The 14,753-nt window shown below is 39.5% G+C and overlaps 1 pseudogene; it reads right to left on the bottom strand.

The window, feature by feature from the left end:
* Positions 1 to 150: 150 nt before the first annotated feature.
* LOC110296460 lies at positions 151 to 14,506 on the bottom strand (annotated as a pseudogene).
* Between the last annotated feature and the right edge of the window lie 247 nt (positions 14,507 to 14,753).

The raw sequence follows: 14,753 nt of genomic DNA, 5'->3' as shown, positions 1-14,753 counted from the left end.
TTTCCTCACGTCCCCTCAGAACCCCCCCCCCCCCCCCCCCTCTTCCCCCCCCTCCCCTCCCCTCCTCTCTTCTCTCTCTGTCTCCTAGTTTCCTTCTTTCCTTCCTTTCCATAGGTTTAGTTCTTTACTGGACATGTTAACAAAAGCATTTTAGTCAAAAAGACCAAAGCCCATGTCACCATCAGACTCCTCAGAGTCTTCTTTCTTTGCCCCCACTTTCTTCCCCTCAGGTAGGGGCAAAACTAGTAGATGGGGCTGGACCCCCAGAAGGTGCAACTCCAGTTGCTGGAGCCAGACCACCAGCCTTTACATTGCAGATGAGGCTCCCAATGTTGACATTGAGCAGAAAGGTTCAACACTGACACCAGTAGCTTCAATGATGGCATTGATCTTATCCTCCGTGACTCTCACGTCTTCATTGTCTTGCAAGATGAGGACAGAGTAGATGCTAGAGACTTCAGAGACAGAGTCTGTGTTGTGCACTGCCCACAACGTGCCAATGGTCTGATGAAGTGAAGGCCTCACCCCAAGGCAGCCTTAGCATCTTGGTGACAACTGAGGTAAGGTTATGTATTTCTTAATAAGTGCCACGTAAACTTTTATTAAACAAACTATCTTTTTTTTTTTTTTTGAGACATGGTTTCTCTGTATAGTCCTGGCTGTACTGAAACTCACTTTGTAGACCAGGCTGGCCTCAAACTCAGAAATCTGCCTGCCTATGCCTCCTAAGTGCTGGATTCAAAGGCATGCGCCATCACCACCTGGCTTAAACAAACTATCTTATGATAGGTTTGGTTGTTCAATATTTTTCCTTCCCTGGTAGTATTACACTATCTCTAGATACCACCTTTAAGATAGTCTAAGCCATTTCCTAATGATATAAACCACTAAGTAGAAACATTTGATAAATAAATGACTGATAATTTACTTTTTGCTCTGAATTTTTGTCTAATCTGTAGCAAATGCACTGTTGACACTACTCATGTCTACTTACTTCACAGTGCTCCCTAATTGGGATTTTAAACTAATTTTTTAGCCAATTTTCTAACTCCTTAGGCATACTTCTGGGCTCTGGAGACAAGTGAAGGACACGAAGCTTCTGCCTTAGAATCTCTTGTGGGTATTTGGTAAACTCTCCAAAAACTCGATTTCTTGAAGATCCCCTCCAAGAGTGTCTTGAGGCAGGATTTGGAAATCCTCATGTTTAGGAAGGTTCCAGGGCAATTTCTAAGCACACTAAGCTTCAGAACACCTTGTTAATAGCTACCTTAATCTGTTTCTCATTAAGTGGGAAGAAGGCTTAACATAATTTCTTAGACCTGTAGGTACTATAGGGAACCAGAGCATGAATATTCCAAATCCCCTTTCTCTCATCTCTAACCTGCCACTCAAGCTAATATGTGTGATCACCTCCAATAAGCTAATTTTTGGTTGTGGTTTGACACACAGTTCTTTAGAGGATGAGGTATTAAAGTCCAAATCTTTATATTTTAGGGATCTACAAAGCACTGTTATAGATGATGTAGTTTTCATGTACATTTTTTTATCTGACTGTCTAAGCAAATTTTGAAAAACAAAATGGGAGATATGTTCATAAATTCACCAGTAATAATTGGCTGTACAATTATGAAGGAATAAAAATAACCAGAGATGATATTCTAAGCAAAGAAGATAATTAAGACAATGGAATTAAACTAAAATAGCATAGTTTTAATATAAAAGGATAGAACTCAAAAGGACTCTAACTCAAAAAGTATATTAGTCTTAATTTACTCTATCTCTGAAACATTTGTTACATTTTTATGTTAGGGATAGATAGACCAGTTGAAAAATCAAAAAGGAAATAGCAAGAGTATGTTTGGGCAAGGTGGAGTCAAAGACCTACCTAGTAATCACTCAACAATAAAGAGTGATTACTAGTAGAGTCAGAAAAATAGTTAATGGCATAAGTTGATTTTGATGAACATAAGCAATAAAATCAATATGTTATGGAACACAGTGTAGGTACTTCTAAAAGGTGTATGCTCTCTTCTCTTTTTCAAGCATTCTCCTCTAGGAATCCCATCTTAATACACAAAGCTAAACTAAAATGTAGACGATGGTGAAAGGGTAAAAAATGTTTTCCGAGCCTGTGAAAGCAGGAGACTATTCAGTGTGAAATCGACAAGAAACAGGCAACCGAGATGCATCTCAGATGGTGGAGTTCTTGTTTAGCATGGAAAATATATTCAATTACCAGCAACACACACACAAACCTACATGCCTGCAGTCCTAGCACTTGGAAAACAAAGTGAGGAAGATCAGAAGTTCAAATTAGACTGTTGATGACTAGTTTGAGTACCTGATACTCCATAGAAGAAGAAGAAGAAGAAGAAGAAGAAGAAGAAGAAGAAGAAGAAGAAGAAGAAGAAGAAGAAGAAGAAGAAGAAGAAGAAGGTGGTGGNGGAGGAGGAGGAGAGGAGGAGGAGGAGGAAGCAGAGGAGGGGGAGGGGGAAGGAGAAGGGGAAGGAGAAGAAGAGGAGGAGGAGGAGGAGGAAGGAGAAAGAGGAGAAGGAGAAGGAGAAAGAGGAGAAGGAGAAGAAGAAGAAGAAAAAGGGAAGGGGATTTATGTAGCAAGGACTCTTAAGGGAGTGTCATTTTGAAACATGATATTCACTTACAAGTACAGAATATGAGATTACATTGCCTTGCTCTTTGTAAACAGAGACTCACGGGGGAGCAGATGCAAGTGAACACCTCAATACCTGCATGCAGAGATATTGAGCTGGGTACTTCCCTTCCTCTTTTAATCTTCTTTACAAGCCACTGAGCCAACAACTGCAACTGTATTTACAGGTTCCATACAAGGAGTTCTGCAACCCCAGTCTCATAGCCTGATCTGAAAAGCTGTTATTGTGCTTCACATTTCCCATCAGCCCTTGTCTTTATGAGCTACTTCATATCTTCATCCTTATACACTGGTATTGGTAATGACTGGAGGGTGTGTGCATGTGTGTGTGTGCAGACTGTTTTTGTTGCTCCAGAAACTAATCTGATACCAACATCAATAAATACTTTCTACATGCCTTCTCATTGCTTTATTTATTTATTCCTAAGCATATTCTATAACTTGTTTAACCTGGAGAATTTATAACTGAAAGTTAATAGAAAAGGCAGAGTTGTGGTAGGTTTTAGACAAAGTGCTGCTATGTAGCCTTGGCTTTTCTTGACTAGTCCTGGTAATTCTCCTGTCTCGGCTTCTAGATTCCTGAGATTACAGGACTGCACCACCATATCTGGCTTTAGAAAAGTTATTTTTATAAGTGAGCTATAAACATTGATTTTTAGGGGTCCATGCTATCCATTTTCAACCTGGTTTGCCTGTGGCCTGATCACACAGCATCTCTAAAATAGACTACTTACCTCCCTCTTAGAGATTCATTAATAGTGTGTAGCTTTATGTCAAATAAGTCTTAAGAATGTAGACTCCTAAATGACAGTGATTTTGTCTTATACAAACTTAGAGGTAGAATGTGTCTGAGAAATTATCACAATTGCTTTCCAAAGAGATTACTTCTCTGGACAGTGAAATAATAATAATCATGACTAGCCATTAGTGTTCTATTTTTAAACCTGTTATCTTCTCTGATAGGATACTGTTTAAAAACCTTCTATGGTAAGCCTCATGATGGCCCATTTTCTTCCATCAATAACCAAGCAAACAGTAGTGGTCCCATTTGTGCCTGGCTCCATGCCAGGTTCCAGGAAAAAAATCAAGAGGGCCATGAGGGTAGTTCAGCAACATGATGGTGGTGGTGGTGGTGGTGGGGGGGGGGTGACTTACATAACAAGAAAGAGGTTAGAGTTCAGTTTCCAATACTGCAAACCAACCAGTCAACAAAACAAAAATAAAACCAAACCAAAACAAAAGAGGAAAAGAAATTGGTTTTTGGTTAAAGAGGGACCATCCCAGCATCTAAAGAGTACAGTACAGTGCTACAGGAACTTTGATAGGAAAAACTAAATCCAAGTGCTGATTAGTTAGCTTCATAGGTCTGTGTCCTTGGCATTTGACATCTTGCCTCGAAATCGTGATTCAGAGAAGATGAGTTTGGGTGGGCCTAAAGAATCAAGCTGTGAATCTGAGGTGGTGCTGAGGTTCTGAGTTGACTCAGAGGTTAACCTGGCATGTCTCATATCATGCTATTATTTTAATCTTCCTGCCTGATCAAGTTTATGAGAGGAAACTGATGAGGATACTAACATGTCACGTGTGACAGTTGCAATGGTTAGGATGAAAACGACTAGAAAGTGCTCGCTCAATCTCAAAGGCTCCCATGTGCAGCCATAATCATCTTCTTAATCACAGGCTGAGTACAGTTCAGACATCAAAGTCAAGCTTTTAGTGTATATTATTCTACCTGGCCTGATATGACAAAATACCATGGACCAGGGAGCTCAAATAGAGACGTCAATTTTATGACTTTGGAGGTTCAAACACCAAAGACCCCATCTCACTGTAGTTACTTCTCAGGTCTCCTCTGCAAGCATTGCTACACTGGGGCTTAGAATTCCAAGATAAGAGTTTGGGGACACAATCAATTAATAGCAATGCAATTGTATTGCCAACAATAGGAAGACAAATCATATAATCACATATTGATTATTCTGTTTCAAGCCAGAGCGAATTTCATTATGTTATACTTATATGTAGCCCTGTGATATCTCTGAGAGATTTTAAGGACATTTGTTTGTTTGTCTGTTTTTTTGTTTTTTGTTTTTTTAGAACAGCATGGAGAAATTGACAAAAATGTAAGGAAACTTGCCCCTTTGAGGCATGAGTTACAAAATAATAATTTCTTTCCAAAGCCTTGGAACAAAGTTAAGAATTAGCATAAGAAGTTAAATACTGAAGACATACCAAGAAAGCTGCTGTCAACATTTGACAACATTGGTTTCATTTGGAATGTGTTTGCAGCTACAGTTGAGATTTTATTACAGTGAGCAGAATAATAAAATATAATAATCAGAATAAGAGACCAGTAAAGAATGAAATCAAATGTCACTAGTTAACAGCTATCTGGAAATAATAAATAATGACATCGACATTTGTTAGAAAATGCAATATCTTATCTTATTGTTCAAGGCAGAGTAAAAGAAGTCTTAAGTAATAAGAAAAAGTAATAAATTAAAAGACATGAAGTTTCAAGTTGCACTAATACAAATCACTGAATTATACTTCTTTCCATTTTATGCATATCAGCTTTCCCTCTTGCCCTACTTCTCTCCTTTCCTCCCTCCTCCTTTCCCTCTCCCCCTTCCTTTCCATTTCTCTCCTTTATTATTGATTAGGAAGGGTTTCTATGTACTCAGAAAGGGTACTAGTGCTGATGAGGAAACACTCAAAGCTAGTAAAAAATTGTTCTCCTACAGTAAATTTAAATATAATTTTGCGTGAGAAAGAGCTGCAAGATCATTCAACATTTTAAATACATTAAACGTTTCTCCCTTTAGGGTTGACTTTCTGCTTCAGGATTAGTGAGCCAGGGGAGTTTGGCTCATGGGCTTATTAAAGGCAGTCTGATGGGTGACTTAGATAAGTTAGAAACAGACTTCCCTACGCTCAATTATTTTGTATACTTCCTCAAGACTTTTCTGCATTTTCAGAGATTCAAACAAACATTAATTATATGATCTCAATATTAAAGGATGAAAAGAGCCAACTAAGTCAACCTTATCACGTGCTAGTAAAGTTACTGCGCAAAATCCACAGAGTTAGAGAAGACGTGACTATCTGGCAGATTGACAGCAAAATGACTAAAGTAGATAGATGCTCACTGTCTTCCTTACGGTTGCTTTACAGACGTGGAGTCTCTTCTTTCATGGCTATGCCAGTCTCTGAATGGTTGTGGATGCTGAGATCTTTGAGGTTTGATGATGGTGTCACTGCAAGCTCAAGTTGTTTCCACCCCACCCAAAGGATTGCAGTCTGTATTGTCTTCATGTATGGTACAGATCTGAAATGTCACCAGTGAGCTCATGGCTGGTGGCAGCTGGGAGGACTGTTAGGAAACAGGGCTTTACTGAAGGAGGGGTATCTGCCTTATTTGCTATAGCTCAGCCCAGGGTCTGGCTGAGTGCTCTCTGCTGTCTGTTCTGCAGAGATGTGAACAAACCACTCCTTGCTTCTCCTGCCAGAGAGTCATTTGCTACCATGCTGTGCTAAATTCTATAAACCATGAACCGGAAGAAGTTATTTCCTCCTTGAATAGCTTCCTGTTATGTGTTTCCTGACAGCTCTGATGTAGTGTATTGGGACAGGGAAAGAGAGTGAGAAGCAAACAATTGGAGGAAATCTCATCCTCATTTCTTCTGAGAAACTAATCAGGGAAAGGAGGGAGGGAGCAACTCTTGCTTATTAGTAGTATACATTTTAGTAAATGTCTCTGAAATGCATACTGGCTCTGATTCACTAAGCAGATCATATCAAATTATCAAAAATATTAAAAAAATCACATTTCTTTCCCCTCAGAAACACAAAGGAATATGCCCCAAATGTATACTAAAAAAAGCACTTTCGTGGTGGAATTATTTGGAGTTAAGAGTGCCAAAATTGAATTTCAAATTAAATGGACTTACACATAAATGTTCAAAATGGGATTTCAGATCTGAGATAACTGATGCTATGAAGTGTTTACAAGGTTTAAGTTTGGCTTTGACATTTTGACAATTTTTTTTCTTTTAAATAATCCAAGGATCAAACACATGACATGTAAATGCATCTTTACCTCATTTAGGTTCTGACAGTTCTTAGGGATTACCTACCTGTAATGGGGACGTTTTGGTCAGATTGTATAACTCAGTTTTATGGTTTGGATCTTCAGTGTCCCCCAAGGCTAGTACAACAAAGGTCCTCAGATGATGGTACTACTGATAAATGGTGGAAACTTTAGATGGAGACCAGTGAAAGCTAGGTCCATGAGGGCATGTCACTGAAGGAGATGTTGGCACCCCAGTCCATCCCTTCCTGGGCTCCATGACTTTGCTTCCCAGTAACCGTGAGGTGAGTGGCTTTGCTGCACCATGCATTTCTTCTATCACGTCCTGCTTTGCTACAGACCCCAAACCAGAGGCCAGCCAGCCCTGTGCTGACACCTCTGACACTGTGAGCAAACACAAGCTTTCCTTCCTTATGTGGGTTCTTTGTTTATGCCATTACATCAACAATAATCTGAAAACCATACCTAGTATTTTAAGCTTTAATGTTGTGTTTACTAAGTTTGAGGCTTGTTTTGAGGCTCTAGTCAGGGTGAACAGGTTACTCCTGTACCCCTGAACAGAGAGCAATCATCTTTGATCCAGTATGCAGCTTTAAGATGGGTGCCCATAGAGTGGAGATGGGAGACAAGAACACCTACACAGCTGGCCAGATGAGCTGGTCAATGGGGTGGAATATCTCAGCAAGACTAACCTCACACGTCAAGATGAGTTTACATCTCCTGAAACTTTCCGGAAGAAGAGAGGCTTGAAGAAATGGAGCTTAGTGCAAGCAGAAACTCTGATAGAGTTTGTTTTCCCCTTCCTGCCCTTTTACATCAAATTTCTGATTGAAAAATGCAGCATGTAGAAGAATTTTGCTTTAAGCAGATTCCCTTGCTGTTGATAGTCTCACGAGAATGAGTCAGTTGGTTTCTGTAAACAGTTGGCTTGCTTGTATCTCTGGTTTCTGAATATTTTATAGTGGATGTTTGTTTCCCTCAGCATTTTATCAGCTAGAAAGATGATAGCCTAAATCCATAGTTCACTTATTCCAAATTTATCTGGCTTAGCAGAAAGGATTTTATGTACACTAACATCACTCCTGACTCTACCTTTATTTCGTTCACTTCACCAAATTCAAATCACTTACAGGGAATGTATTTTATATTATTGGATTGTATCTTTTCCCAGTTTTCTTAAGTATTTTTCTTGGGACTAAGTGGAATATAAATCAGTAAGAAGCATTCATAATAATGTTAGCATCATCAAAGAAAGCCTAAGCAACGACAAATCCCACTCTCGAAACTCAGGGGTTGTGAAGTAATCATAATGTGAGTTACTTTAAGCTTCAGTTTAGAAACAATGTTCTGTTAGTTCTTGTTCCATTGTTTCTAAAATATAGATGAATGCTAATTACCCAAGGCTGAGAAAAGAAAGAGATTCTCCATGTATTTAAAAACTTCTATACAAAAGAGTAGGGACACAATCCTCTTTACGACATGCCTAGGAACTGATGAATTTTTCATGTTTGCCATGACTGGATATGAAGATTAGGGGCCCACCCTGGTACTAGTGATTAACATTCTGCACAGTCCACTGACACACTAGTTATTAAGCTAGTAAATACTGACTAGAAGCAGTTGAGAGAGAAGCCTTGCCCTGATTTATTTCACCCTAACAGTGCCTCCTATGATTTTGAACACCTTCATTGGTCCATCAACTAGAAGACTAATACTTGACCTTTAGATAGACTCTGGTATCCTGATTGGTTGAGATCTCCCACAAAATAATTTTAACTATATGGACACCATCCCTGTGTTGACCTGAACATGCAATTCAAGAAAATAGTCGTGCAAAACTAGCTGCTACATTGGAATGCATGATCGACAAAACAAAACCCTAGGCTCCTCCTACTATGAGAAGGATCGTGGGGGCACTCAGTGACTTTGAATCAAGCCTTCAACCAATCATCCAAGTAGTAAGGAGGTTGAGTTTGACTCTGTCTCTATAAGCCCAGCCATGGAACAATGACAGAAATGCCATCTCTCCTCAGCAGAGTGAGGATTTGTCTGTGACAGGGAAATTGCCAACACAGACAAAAAAATATCTGTGAAGGATTCAGGAGGTAGAGAAAGCACAGCTGCTGTATAATTAAGAAGAATTATTTGCAGCAGTGGAGTCTGACTATGAATAAAAGCTGGGAAAGATTCACAAGAGTGAAAGTAAGAATCCAATTCTGCCCTGCAGGGTCAGAGTTGCCAGTGTCCTGGGGGAGTCTTTGTGTATGATAGCACCATAGAAGGAACATAACATTGCCATATTTCAGTCTACCCACCAACTTGTCACTTATCCAATGTGGAAAGTTTGGAATGCCACTTAATTCTGACCAGACTACCATGGGAATAAAATGCTATGATCTATACTAGTAATAAGTTTGTATTCATAATTATCTTTATCTCTGTTAAATTAATGATCAATTTTAACTGTTATCTTGGTATGGCTTCAGCTTTGGGCTTCTGGACATGCGGTTGTTCACAGAACACTGAACCCCTTTGATTTCTCATTTAATATTTTGCTAAGAACTTTTAGGGAAAACAGTAATTTTCTTTGAATTCACTGGATGAACACAAGATTCTGGTTTGCTGAAATGAAGAAATGCAGCTCACCATCAATGTTCTGAGAACTGTTTCGAGGGTGAATTCAGTGCTTTTGCTTTGGGGTTCCCCGTATTTAAACAGACAACTGGGCTGCTCAACTACAGGCCTCTGCAAACTCAGTGTCATCTGAGCAAGCTTAAGGGACAGCAAAATTTGATAGTCGCTGTTTAAGAGCAAGCCACAGATGGGGAAGCACCCTGGGCTGCTGAGATGACTCAGTGGGCAAAAGTGCTTTCCTACTTGCATTGTGAGTCTGATAACCTGAGTTCAATTCCGTGGTTGGTGGTAGAAGGATAAACCGGCTCCAGAGAGCTGTCCTGTGACCTCCACATGCTTACTTGGAACTCATGCATGCTCCCCTCTCCAAAATACACACTAATTTTTCTTTCTTTCTTTTTTAAATGTGAAGAGCCCTCATATGCCATGGCAATCACAGAGACACAGCCGAATCTGCTCTCTGAAAAACACAAACAAGCTAGGAGGCCTCTTCATCACACAGTGCATTAGGAAACAGCTGTTCAGCTTCAGATTTTAATATGGATTCTTGGGACGGATCTTGTTCTATTTGCACTTGTAAATGTTGTTTGGGCAGAAAAGCCGGATGAAATATTTCAGAAATCTTTCCTTAGGGTCCTGGTTCTGAGCTAAACTTTAGAGCTCGTGTGCTGTTTGGTTGTCTTTCTCTTCTCTAGTGCTTTCTGGCTGAATGTGAAGAGGAACACATCCCAAGAGGCTTTGAGGGAGCAGCAATGTTGTTGATAGTTGAATGCAAATGTTCTCAGATGCACCAGGGCCATTTCCATGGAGTGTCACACTAAAGGACCTTAAGGGCATGGGAGAAAGGGGCCGGAGAATGGAGAGGAAGATCGTATTCCTTTCCGTGTGCTGACACATTTCTTCTGCAAGACTTTACTGCCTTTGGGAATTGTAACAATTATAATCTCTTCTCGAAGAAAAGATCAACCTGGACTGTGCCATAGAACTTGTAAAGGTTGCAGTTTGGAGACCCTGGAATTCCATTCTGACTTTGTTGTTGTTTTATAAACTTGGTTAGAGACTGAATTACCCTTAGATATTCTCAAGTCCATACAATGGAATACTGAGCATGAAAGCCCCAGTGAAGCTTGAGATTATAATATTGGAAGAACTGTTTTTTGAAGAGTCTAGCTTCCTTTCCAGTCCTTTGTATTGCACATAAGCCTGTGCACTTCCCCTAGAGCACTCGACTATACTGCAGCGAGAGAAGAAAACAATTGGTGCTTCAACTTTGCTTTATTCGATTCTTAAAAACAGCACCTTGCCTTTCACTGCGCCTTTGGTGTATCTGACGGGAAGCTGCTCGTTAGTCAATGATCACTTGCGTCATTTTCCCAGACATCTTAGAGATCAATATTTGGGTAATCAATTTGATCCTGCAGGCAATCTAATTAGTCTCTCGTTGCTTTTGGCCTATCAGACTAACCTTGTCATCTGCTATGCCCCTGGATACATCCTTTCTTTACCTTTCAATTTGTTTCTAACTGTGGGTAGAAGCAACGCATATTAGCATTTTGAGAATATGGAATTGATTTTTCTCTACAATCTCTCATCAAGCATTTGGCTACTAGAAGTTTCTTTCTTTTGGCAAAGGAAGTTCTGCTTTGCTGTGTTGTCTCAGTATGTGCTTGGTTGTAAACCCTTGGTACTTTGTGTAACTCTAGTTGTGTATACTGAAGGCAACTGTCTTTGCCTCCAAATTCTCTCATTTAGTTCCTTGGCTCAAGATAATAGCAGTGAGTACTCTGTTTTAGTGTTCCTCATTGCTACATCTTTCTTCTGGGCTAGCAATTCCACACATTTCTCCGTGCATGCTCTCATTATTAATTCTATATCAGGGTAAGATAAGAAAACATGGATGCCCCATAAGGATAATTGAATGTAGGAAATCGGTTATACAGAAACTGGAGGATGAAAGGAAGGAAGGAAGAAAGAAAGGGAAGGAGGGAGGGAGGGAGGGAGGAAAGAAGGAAAAATATTGAAGCAACATATGGCAAATGACCACAGAGTGTCATCACCACTTCAGAACTGGGGATACAAGACTTGGAGGGTGGAGTTTTGTAGATTGCTGAGAAGTATTGAATTGGTTTCATGTTGGTCCCTCAGAATATAGCTCTGTGAGGCTGGAATTCAGGTAACTGGGAGGGGATTGTCCTCCTGAGGTAACTGGGGCCTCCTTGATGGGTGGTCTCATCCCCAGGGAAGAAGGGTCGCAGTACTTTTAAGAATGCCCCTCAAAGTCAGAGGGATGCCCAACATGAGTCAGAAATGACAGTGACTTCTCTTTTCTTCTCTCCATTCTCCAGTGCTTCCTATTGGCAAAACCAAACAGGATTCAGCTGGTAAAGTGGCAATACTATTTGCAGACTCCCAGGTTCTGGAAATTGAGTAAAAAGGAATGGATTTGGGATACAGAGAAAATAGCATCAGGTGTTCAAATGCTTGTTTCTAAGCCTTTTAAAAGAAACTCAAATAAAAATAGATAATTTTAGTTATATTTTAAACAAAGGCTTAAATTTTCATATGTCAATGTTTACTTATTGGTTCATATGTAGCTGGATAGGAAAATTACTTCAGAGATTTTTAATTATTTTATATATCCCTCCATACTTTGGGGTATTGGGAATTAAATCCAGGACCTTATATGTAATAAGTACTCCATTTAGTGAATTATATCAGCAGCCTTCTTTATATATATATAATGTGTATATATATACATATACATATACATATACACACATATATATATATACACACATTATATATATGTATATAATGTGTGTGTGTCCAGACAGGCTTTGAACTTATGATTCTCCTGCCCCAGATTTCCAAATAGCTGAGATTACAGGATGATACTACTGACTCCCCTTATTTTTAAAAACTGTTAGTGTAAGTTTCACTTTCTACAAAGCAATTTTTCTCTAACTTGCAATATGTGCATCCATTCAAGCCCTCTCTATGTCTCAAGTGTATTACTTATTGTCCCTGATTTCCTATAATACAGATTATCAGAGCACAACTCATCTACTAAAACTCACCTATTTTATGTACACTGTATGTATATATATGTGTGTATTACATATATATATTCATGCATATATTGTACATGTATTACATATATAAAAAAACAAGCTCTAGAGCAAAGTTAAAACTTGAGTAAATTATCAACGGAGACTCATTAAAACTTTCATTGTTGGAGTAGAAAGGAAAAAATATAGTTGTTTAATATGTTGCTTTCTTCCTGTAGGAAAAGTTATAAACAATTTTATTAATAACATTAACTTTCTCCTTCATGGTACAAGAAAGTTTCTGCTACAAACACACTGACTGTAATGGGAGGCAAGAAAGCATTTCAAGTCTTGCAATTTTTTTCTAGAGTATTCTGAATTGAGGATCATTGAGCCAGATGAAAGATGAAGAAAACAATTTCATTATCTTGAAAATGCTTTCCTAAGTGTGGCTACAGAATAAAGCACATTGATCTGGTGTCTATGTGCCTTGTTTATAGCCCCAACTTTGCCACTGAAGTCCATTTGCAAGTAACTCTGTGAGCCTGAGGCTTTTGCCACCAGGGCAGGGACCATGATCTCCAGGTTTGCAGAACAAATCATCATAGGATGTTCTTATCTCCTCTGTAGAAGTGAGAGTTTGGAATATAAAGAGGCTACTGTGGATTTTGTTTGTTTGTATGAATCTGTTCTCTGTGGACAATGAGTAAGATGTAATTGAGTTTTGAGGTCTTCGTATCCAATAAAACCCTATAAAAACATTCTACCTCCATTTTCATTATCAAATAAAAAAATTAGTTAAAAAATAAAGACTAACCGAAAAAACAAATCAAGAAAGATGTTGGATCAATAGTGAGTCAGACCCTGGTTCAAATTGCAATGTTGTCTCAAAGGCAGTAGTCTTCAATATGACCTCTCTGAGCTAAAAATTGTAGAACAAAAAACTGAGGTCTCCCGTGTAATTCTTCATACCAACAATATTAACAAAATGGTAAGCAGTAGCAACTCTTGAGAGCCTTCTTTGTGCCTTTCTGGTATACTGGCACTTAATACAGTCAACATTCTGATGGTTTACTCAATCTTACACTGGCATTTGACCAACTCACACACAGTAGTCCACAGAAGACTAGATTTCTGTATGCATGTGTGTGTGTGCTTGTATATGCTTTTGCAGTGGAGAAAACACGTGGTTTTTCTCCCTCTGCTGTCTTTCATCAAATGGTATGTAGGGATTTATTGATGAAACCAGGATTTATTTCCTAGTAAAATGAATTTAATTCCAAATTCCCCTCAAAGTCAAGCTTAACATGTACATATTGGGACAGGAATGAAATGGTTGGTGTTGTCGTTGCAGGGATGACTGAAGCTGCAACATAACTTACAGGAGTTTAGGAGCACAGAGGGGATTCTCCTGTTTCCACACCACATTTCCACAGAGCACAAAACATTGACCAAGACAGTTTACATGTTTTATTCAAAGAAGCTAGTGAGTTCAGGTATCACTAAGGATGGGGAGTTAATCTGTGGTTTTAAAGTTTGAATTAGATCTCGTGATTTAGCCAATTGAAGGGACTTCTTGTCTGTCCACCCCCTAAGCCTATAGACAGACAAACAGAAGGAACCATTGCCATTTTTCCTACTCAACGGATTGTGTCATCCAGCTCATGTCTTCTCAGTGAACACCCTTGGGGACCTCAGGCAAGACAGACTCATGGTCTTAAATCAAAGTCCACAGGATAGAAGAGGCTCAGTTTTCCAGTTTTCTCACCAGTGGGGGTGTCTTTCCTTTTTTTTTTTTTTTTACCTGCAAGTATTCTGGAGCCCCCAGCAGCTCAGCAATGCAAGCTTGACAGAACCTGTCTTCCTAGACTGTTAATTTCACAGCCGGATGAGTAGAAAGGTAATTTGTATGGGTCACTCAGATTTAAAACGCTGTCGTGTCTCCTGACTAGGTGGAATGAGAGGATTTAAAAGAATGATTTGTGTGGTCCGGAGCGACAGTCTGTGGGCTCTTCGACACAGTCCTGTACCCTTTCCATTTGGTAAATGCCCACGTGGCTGCCCCATGTTGACTGTGGATTACAACCGAGATGAGAAGCAAGCCGCTGGGGGAAGATTTTGTTTTCATTTATTTTTAATTAATTGCAAACTTCCTCTTTCATTTGGCTGGCCACGCTCTGCAGATCCCAGGCACACGGGCTCTCTGCCAGTGTGGAGAGGCACTATGCAGAACTGTGAGAGGCAGCTCCTCTGCTTGTTCTCTGTCCTCAGGCTACATTGAATCGCATCTTCATGCTTGGAACCCGCCTTCCAA

The sequence above is a fragment of the Mus caroli genome, chromosome 6 (genome assembly GCF_900094665.2).
Source record: "Mus caroli chromosome 6, CAROLI_EIJ_v1.1, whole genome shotgun sequence".
In the NCBI taxonomy this organism is placed as follows: Eukaryota; Metazoa; Chordata; class Mammalia; order Rodentia; family Muridae; genus Mus; species Mus caroli.
Note: the sequence above shows the minus strand (reverse complement) of the source record. Positions and strands in the feature narration are given on the sequence as shown.